At 44.1% G+C, this 9,260-nt stretch overlaps 1 pseudogene; it reads left to right on the top strand.

Moving 5' to 3' along the window:
• The first annotated feature begins 5,065 nt into the window (after positions 1–5,065).
• Positions 5,066–8,551, top strand: LOC136498841 (putative UPF0481 protein At3g02645; annotated as a pseudogene).
• The last annotated feature ends 709 nt before the right edge of the window (positions 8,552–9,260 follow it).

Here is a 9,260-nt window from a genome sequence, read left to right as displayed (position 1 = left end):
CTGCCGTCCCCCTCTCATCAATTGCGTGGTCAGCTACACCGGCTATTAGTCACCGCCTTTCCTAAGCTGATTGGTTTGACCCACACGCGGCCAACTGAAAACCAGCTATACCATGCATATTCTAACATTATATATGGGACTAATACGTTCCAGTTTCACATTCGCACTTACTACCGCCATCCCAATGAAAAAAGATACAACTCTAGATGTGTCCGTAGTTAAATTATCTTATATTTGTCTAAATTTATATAAAACTATGAGCATTTATAATTTAAATACATATATTATGAAAATATATTTTGTAAAAAAATTATAGATCAGCTGGTGGTGGAACCTGCCCATCCCGATTTCAAGCCTTTGACTTGGCACGGGTGCTCGTATTTTTCTGGATTATTTAACAGCACTATGCTTTTAGTGGTAGGCGACGTCTCGGGTCGTCGACAGCGAGGCGCCCACGGTGACTTTGTGAATCTCGAGATATGTCGGCTTAGTCCTTCGGAGGTGCTCATAGGGGTAGGGACTTACGTTTGTGTTCCATAGGGGTGAGTGTGCATGCATATTATGGATGTCTACGTTGTGCTATGTAATTCAAAAAAAAAAGAAACAGTAGCAACACTTATTTGATCGATATCATTAGTTGGGTCAAACAACAGGACTGCCTTGTTGTTTATATAAATTTTTTCAAACTTGAGATAGTTTGAGTTAGTCACTACTCCATAATACCATGATGTGGTTTTTCTATCACCGCTGGTTGTGCCAACCCGACAGCGATAGGTGATTAAAAGATTAAAAAAATATGTGTTTTTAAATACATTTTCCCACAAGCACATACCAGCTGAGCTACGCGACACATGTGACTATACAATTGACGCCATTCTTTTAACTACATATTTTTAAATCTTATATTATATATTTAACACTCAAAATAATCTCAAATCAAAAGTTATTAACTGCAAAGTTGTAGATCTCATTGATTACTACAACTTTGATGTTGACTTTGTCTCCCTTCGACCTTGTTAATCATGTCAAATCTGATTGAAAAACTTATATTGAATATTTGAACTTGTAAATCATCTCAAATTAAAAAGTCATCAACTACAAATTTTTAGACCTCTTTAAACTCTACAACTTTGATATAAAGTTTATCTTAATCCAATATCATATAAAAAAGTTATAAATTTTTATGCAAAATAGCTATCACTGTATGTTGAAACTACGAACAGACAGTGATAGGTCACTGTCGGTTTCAACCCACGAACCTACAATGATAGATGGACACTGATAGTCCTATCACTCCGGTTGAAGTGAACTGACAGTGATACTCTATCACTGCTGGTTCCAGAACAACCAGTAGTGTTAGACCGACAGTGAGAATGTCAGTTCTGTAGTTGTGAGTACTGTGGTGGAATTATATTTTTTACCAGAGGCAGTAATAAAGCTCAACCAAACATTTGTCAATGTCTTATCACTCAGTTTTTAATTCATTGTATTGTGATTCAGAAATGCTATATAACATACATGTGTTTTAGCACAAAAAAACACATGAATTTTTTTTGTCCCTCTCTCCCTCTCTTTTCACAGGTGGAGGAAGCGTCATCGTCGTCCTCGTCCAGTACCATGCGGTTTGCGGTGGTCGACATGACGGCGCTAGCCAACCTGCGGCCGGACGGCCACCCGGGGCCGTACATGCTAGCTTTTGCATGTCTTCACTTCGTTCATATCATCCACGATCTGCATGAGAAAACCGATCGATGTTGACTGTATATATATGAGCTGCAAGTTTGAGAAAACCGATTTGTCCTTTTGTCCTTGCATAGAAAAAAAATGTTTCTTGTGATCTGTGGATCTGTGATCTTGTGATTTATGATTGTCTGGAGGTAGAAGAAGGCTGGAGGTAGAATGAGGATGGAGGTTGTTGGATTTTAATTCTATGGTGCAAAAAAATCCATGTGTAGAAACTGTATAAAACACATAGTTGTTGGATAGATCGACTCTGATTCAGAAATGCTGGGCCGGAGTACATTCTCTAGATCAGCGATGCAGCCGCATCGCTTTCATTTCACAATCCACCGCAGCAGTTAGAACCCTGTGAAGATTGTGTAGGCTTTGTTAATCGAAGAGCACACAAATGGCATAACTAACATAGTATACTAGACACAAGCTAAGTAAAGTCGTCTTCTTCAGGGCCTTTTAATTCCTTTTGCGTCATCCACGGCAAATTCTTATGCCGACGTCTTCTTCTGTATGTAGTGTCATCCAAAAGTTAACTGCAAGTGGCAGAAAAACAAAAGCCGCCAGACACCAATAATCCTATTCAGATTTAAGAATTTGCTCCTGGAAGAAGAGATCCCATTCAGAATCAGTGACGAGTCTAGAAAATTAAGATAGGAGACTTCTCTCATTATCTTCTACCTCTAACTTCTTCTGAGATGCTGAAGACCCTACACAAGAATATGTGGACCTTTTTGGCTGCAAATCCGGTGAGTTCCCAGTCAAATATTTGGGCATCCCAATCCATTACAGAAAGTTAAGAAATGCCGACTGGAGAGTGGTAGAGGAACGGTTTGAGAAAAGACTCAGCAGTTGGAAAAGCAAACATCTATCAATAGGGGGTAGATTGACGTTGATAAACTCTGTCTTGAGTAGCCTCCCAATATATATGATGTCTTTTTTGCAATTCCAAAAGGGGTTCTTAAGAAACTGGATTATTTTAGATCCAGGTTTTATTGGCAAGGTGATGAACATAAGAGAAAGTACAGACTTGCGAAGTGGTCTATTCTTTGCCAGCCAAAAGATCAGGGTGGTTTAGGAATAGCTGATTTAAATCTTAAGAACATCGCTCTGCTGAGTAAATGGCTTTTCAAGCTTCTAACGACAGATGGTACTTGGCAACAATTGCTAAGAAATAAATATCTAGGATCTAAACCATTAGTGCAGGTGGAAGGAAAACAAGGTGACTCCCATTTTTGGGCTAGCTTGCTGAAGGTGAAACATGATTTCCTCCGCTTTGGATCCTTCATTATTAAAGATGGATCACAAGTCATATTTTGGGAAGACAAATGGTTAGGCAATGATAGTTTGATGAACCAGTACCCTGGTCTATACAACATTGTTAGACCAAAGTTTCTCACAATTTCAGAAGCTCTGAGCTCCTATCCACCTAATTTTTCCTGGAGACGAGATCTAATAGGTTCTAAATTAGTGGAGTGGAATCATCTTTTAGCACGCCTAGCCAATTTTTTGCTGTTACAAGGTCATGACGAATTCCACTAGTCTTTGCATCCGAATGGGCAATTCTCGGTGAAATCGCATTACAAAGCAATGATACAAAACCCAGTTCCAAATTTAAATAGACGGTTATGGAAACTAAAAGCACCTCTTAAACTAAAGATTTTTATGTGGTATCTTAGGAGGGGGTAGTGTTAACAAAGGATAATTTAATTAAGCGTAATTGGCATGGAAGCAAAACTTGTTGCTTTTGTCACGAAGAGGAGACGATTCAGCACTTGTTCTTGGACTGCCATTTCGCGAGATTTATTTGGAGTTTTCCTCAAATTGCTTTCAATCTAACAAAACCCCTAAGCGTGGCACATATGTTTGGTAACTGGCTAAATGGAGTCACAAAACATTTGAGATCTTTATTTCTTCTTGGGGCAGCAGTGACTTGCTGGTCTATTTGGTTACACGAGAATGACTTGGTTTTTGAAAAGAAAAAACTTAATTCTCCACTGCAGGTTATCTATGCAATCTTCCACAGACTCCTTTCGTGGGCTATCCTTCAAAAGTCGGAGCTCCAGGATACAGTTGTTGCGGTATCGCGACTTTTGGAGCAAGTGGCGAAGGATATCTTTACCCGGGCATATGGGTGGCGATCTAGTCTTATGATTGAATGTCACTAGGTTGCTATGTGCCTATCCTTTAGGCAGAGGCTGGGAGCATTTCGTCCTAAAGTCGTGTATCAACTCGATGTATTGCTTCTTGGGATGCAATAAAATCTTCCGTTTCCAAAAAAACAACTTCTTCTAAGCTTTCTTTGGTAACAAACTGCCAATTTATGGCAAGGCTTAAGAGGGGCTCTATACTTCGAGTAGCAGTAGCGGGAACTCAAGTCCACCCCACCACAGTGCTAGATCTGCCCCTGTTCAGAATGGCCGCGGCGCATGTTCTAATTCGTCGTCTTTCCTGCTGGTACCTCAGCATGCCGTCATCAAGCTCTCTTCTTCAAATTAAACTGACTGGTTTGATTATTATTCCTCAATACTTACTCTAATCGATCGTCGGGTTGTCCTCCTAGCTGCCGTGCGCTGCATTACCATACCATTATCCCCAGCTGGCCGGCCCCTCCACGTCTGCAGTGTCTATCCACGCCCGAACCCTGCTGTGGCCTGGTCTGCCTCTCGACGACCTCTCTCCCCAACAGTATAATATGCATGATCATTAGCCTGTAGTGATCATGACGAACATGCACATTGATAGCGCAAGCAAGTTCATCATTGCATCATCTAGCGTTAAGTTGGCAATATAGTGTAGCCTTGCCGGCCGCTTTCTTCTTCACTCGGTGACGACGACCAGCTTTACAGTTCATGGCCTTGTTTAGATTGCAAATTTTTGCAATCTGGACACTGTAGCACGTTTCGTTTGTATTTGACAAACTTTGTCTGATCATGGACTAACTAGGCTCAAAAGATTCGTCTCGTGATTTACAACCAAACTGTGCAATTAGTTATTTTTTTTACCTACATTTAATGCTCCATGCATGCGTCCAAAAATTGATGTGATGGAGAGAGAGTGAAAAAACTTAAAATTTTAAGGCAATCTAAACAAGGCCATGCATCGACGACTGTGACTATCACATTCCCAACCACCCACTTGCGCTTAGCATCACACTAGTAGTTACGTAGTATATAGCAGCAGCTCGTCGTCGCATCCCATGGCGGGGCCGGGGCATGCGCATGACCTGACCTACACCTAACCAACCAGCTGCTGCTGCTCCATTTCTCTATAGCTAGCCATAGCCAAGCATCCAAGCAACTTGGAGCAAACAAACGAGTGCACAGCTAGCGAGACCAAACAGCGGATCGAATTGAGTGATTCATCGAGATCCAGATATCGCCCGTCCGCCGCGGCCGTGGGTACGTGAGCTAGCCACGCCATGGCGCTGTCGGAGCTGCAGGCGCGGGCGCGGTTCGTGCAGTCGTCGGCGGCGAGCGCGGGGCTGCACTTCGAGGAGGACCGGTGGCTGAGCCGGGTGCGGCAGAGCCTGGAGCGGGAGGCCGCCGACGCGCTGGGCGCCGCGGCCAAGGTGTTCGACGTCCCGCGCGTGCTCAGGGCGACGCGCCCCGAGGCGTACCTGCCGCAGCACTTCGCGCCACTGCGGCCGCCCCGAGCTCAGGGACATGGAGCGCTACAAGCTCGCCGACGCCAAGCGCGCCGAGAAGCTCTTCGCCGACGGCCGCAAGTTCGACCACCTCGTGCAGCAGCTGCTCCAGGACCACGACAAGATTCGGGCGCCCTACCACAGGTACGTATGTACGCCGTGTGCACGTCTCGTTCATCTAGATGCACTTATACTACTCATCCTCGCCTAATATCCTTGCTTCCGCTTACAATTGACAAAATCCCTAGTGAATTGACTAAACTACTTACTCCTCCGTATCAAAAAAAAATGCAATTCTCATTTTTCAATTAGTCAAATAAAGTTTGACCAAAGTTATATATATATATAAAAGAAAAGTACTAACATTTAAGAAATGAACACCAATACATTAATTAAGGGTCGCGGGGGCGGGCTAGAATTGGGCCGGAACTCCCTGGAAGGTTGCAGCGGTTGGTGTAGTGGTGGCCCTTGATTGCAAATGGCAGGGACAGGATAGGAGGCGACGTGGCCTCTTGAGGAAGCAAAAAATGGTATACAGAAACTATAGTAATGGTAGATTATAGAATATATTTTCGTAGCAAACCAAGTTAGAGACATAAATGTTAATATTATTCAGTGTAAAAATCTCATAGTCACATTATTTTAGAGACTGCGGGAGTATTACTGGAGTGCTAACTATTATTCTCCTAGAGTATTGTGTCCTGCTGCCTTACTTAACTTACTTCATACCAGATGGTTGTTGGCTAGCTAATGTGCTCTTTTTTGCTCCTATATTAACAGACAACTAAGGTCTTGTCTGCATCTACTAAGAAAACTGAGAATGAGGCAGAAAATTAAGTCGGGTTGATCCGGTTTGTCGAGCCTGCCTAAATACACACAAATGTTTGGAGTTAAATATTGCTGGCCTTTTCTCTAGAGCTTATTCGTTGAGTGAAGTTTGTTGGTAATACAATGGTAGTAGTACTCATTGTTTTGGAAGCGAAGTTTTTGAGTAGTGATGGTTTTACAACCGGTCATATAGGCTTCCCTCTTTTTTTTAAAAAAAAAATAAGACTCATATATGCTTTAGAGGCCGTTTGACCAAAATGGGCATTAAAACGGCTGATAGTTCACTGACTTGTGGGCTGTTTTGGGGCAAAGCCCAAACACTACCGGCCCATTAGTAACCAGACTCTGTACCCTAGTCTCTAAGGAGCGATTCGCAAAATCAATATGTTTCAAACTTTCGATCATCGGAAATGTTGTGTGCACGGCGTCCAAACGCCACTTTCTGGGCTGCGGACCAGCCCAATAGACCTCCTGTGTCCATCCCTTCTGTTGCTCCTGCCGCCCCGGGCCCGCCTGTTCTTGCTCCCGCTCCAAGCGCTCGCCCCACTGCCCCTCCTCCCGCTCCTGCTCCTGCTCCGTGCGCCTGGCCCGTTGCTCCTGCTCCTGCTCCGTGCACCCGCCCCGCTGCTCCTGCTCCACCGCCAGCCCCGCCCAACGGTGCCGACAGGCACCGCCAGCGCAAGGAGAGGCGCCAGGCTCTGTCCACTGAGCCCTCCGGGCTCGCCTCCTGCTACGGCTGCGACGCCCCAATGCAGACGGCGGAGGAGGCCGCACCGGGATACGATGCATGTTGTTGCACATTTCAGATATTTCAGATGTTTTATAGGTGTATTGCAAGTGTTTCATACAAATGTTGCAAAAGTAGATTGGAATGTTGCATATGTTGTAATGGTTGTACACATATGTTGCAACCATCTATTCCCAATGTTTCATCTGTTTTTTTAGACGTATGTTGCAAGTGCATTTATCTGAATATTGCAGATAATTCACATACATGTTTCAAGTGTTTTATTGCTTATGTTTTCAATGAGTTTTAAGTGTTTCTGACGTATGTTTCAAGTTTTTTATATGTAGCAAGTGTTACATCTGTTTCAAAATTAATTGGACGTTGTACATGAGATATGTGTGGAAAGCGGGAGGTGGTGCGAGCGGCCCCCACGGTGTGGGCCCCCGCGTGGGCGCACGAAAAAGAGGCATGGGCTGGGGCATGCTAGCATAGGCGGAGTGCAGGTGCGCGAGGGAAACGAATCGCCCCGGCCATGGTACCTCCCGATGGATCGATATCTGATTGGACATCCGGACGCCAGTTCCGTTCAATCATTGAAAACAGCAACAAAAAAAAATGTGCGTTTCGTAGTCCTTTCAATCTCAGATTCCCACTCTTCACGTAATCAGATTATTTTTTCGTGCGAAGGTCACATAATCAGAATATAACTGAAGTTCCGTAATATTTGGTTACAAGATTCATTAATTAACTGATAATCTGTGCACGCACCACAGGTTTCTAGAGCTGAGCGACCAGACGCTGGCATGGATGATGGCCATTGACACCTGCTTCCTCCTTGACTTCCTCGAGAGCTACCACCGCGACGAGGTGACCGACATGGTGTCCTCGGCGACCAACTGGATCAACGCCACCGTGCGCGAAGCCATGATGCTGGAGAACCAGATCCCGCTCTTCCTCTTCTCCGAGGCCCTCGCGCTCCGCCACCCCAAGGCCGAGCAGGCCGCCGCCGACGCGCTGCAAGCCGTGCTCGACCGCTTCATTAAGGAGGCGTCCCACCCATCAAGACCGCCGCCGACGTCGCCAGGCACGCGCACATGCTCGAGTTCCTCTACCACTTCCTCGTCCCCGACGCGACGGTCTTCGACGGAGCCGGCGACCGGGAGCCACCGCCGATGGTGCCCGAGGAGTTCACCATCGACATGCTCGACCCGTCGCAGCAGCTGCCGGACTACGACAAGGTGAAGCAGGCGTGCATGCAGGTGTCCAGCCTCGACGTGGCGCCCGTCCGGTTCATCCGGAAGAATCTCATCTCACGGCCGATGAGCATGGCGTCGAGCCTCACGGGGAAGATCGCTCATGACGGTGATGCAGACCTTCTCCACCGTGTACCCGTGTTCCCGATGGTTCGGATCAGTGTTCCCCCAGATGCCGCAAGTCGGAGGAACCCAGTGATTCTGTATTTGCTAAGCTGGTATGATGCGTTTGAACTCACTTTTTATTGGCTGCCTGATTTTTTTCACATTTTTCTAGTGTATAAATAAAGTGGTTGGATTTGTACAGCGTTTTTTTAGAATGGTCTCCAGATTGACGTGAATAGATAAGTGAACCTTCAAAATTGCAGTACTCATATATATGCAGGTGAGATTAAAAAATGGCCCCACCATCACTTTTTATTTTCTTATGAGACAAGCTTCATAATTACTAACAGATGCGGGTGTAGGAGCTATAAATCGTTTATAGAGACATCCTAAAGAGACCGCCTCTGTTAAATGACTATTTACCGTTAATCAATTGTCAGAAATGAACTTCCTAAGATGTATGCGTCTCTAATAACGACTATTAACAAAGTTGGATATTATAAGAATCTATCGGTTATGTGGCACTCTTAAGAGACACCTCTCTAAAAATAGTTGCATAAGAAATAATTCATAACTTTTCCGATGAAGTTGGATGAATACAAATTTTACACAAAAATTATAGATCTCAACACGATGTACAACTTTGTAATTGATAGGTTCTTTATTTGAAATTTTTTAGAGCAAAAAAATTTGTTTAAGTTTTCAAATTTTGAAATTTAAATTTTTTAAACAACCTTGAATACCGACAAGTTTTATACTGAAGCTGTGGTTAGTTTACAAGTTTTTTATTCGAAGTTGCATAGAGTCCCAAAAAATGTTTTAAGTTCTTAGATTTTGATATTCAAAATTTATAATTTCCAAACAATTAATAAAACTTGGATCCAAACAATTTTGAAATTCAAAACTGAAAGCCTGACCTTCTATTCGAGCAAGTTCTTAAAACAACGTAGGACTACCAGGTTGAAACTGT

This window comes from Miscanthus floridulus, chromosome 13 (genome assembly GCF_019320115.1).
Source record: "Miscanthus floridulus cultivar M001 chromosome 13, ASM1932011v1, whole genome shotgun sequence".
Lineage (NCBI taxonomy): Eukaryota > Viridiplantae > Streptophyta > Magnoliopsida > Poales > Poaceae > Miscanthus > Miscanthus floridulus.
This window is presented reverse-complemented; position numbering and strand designations above follow the sequence as displayed.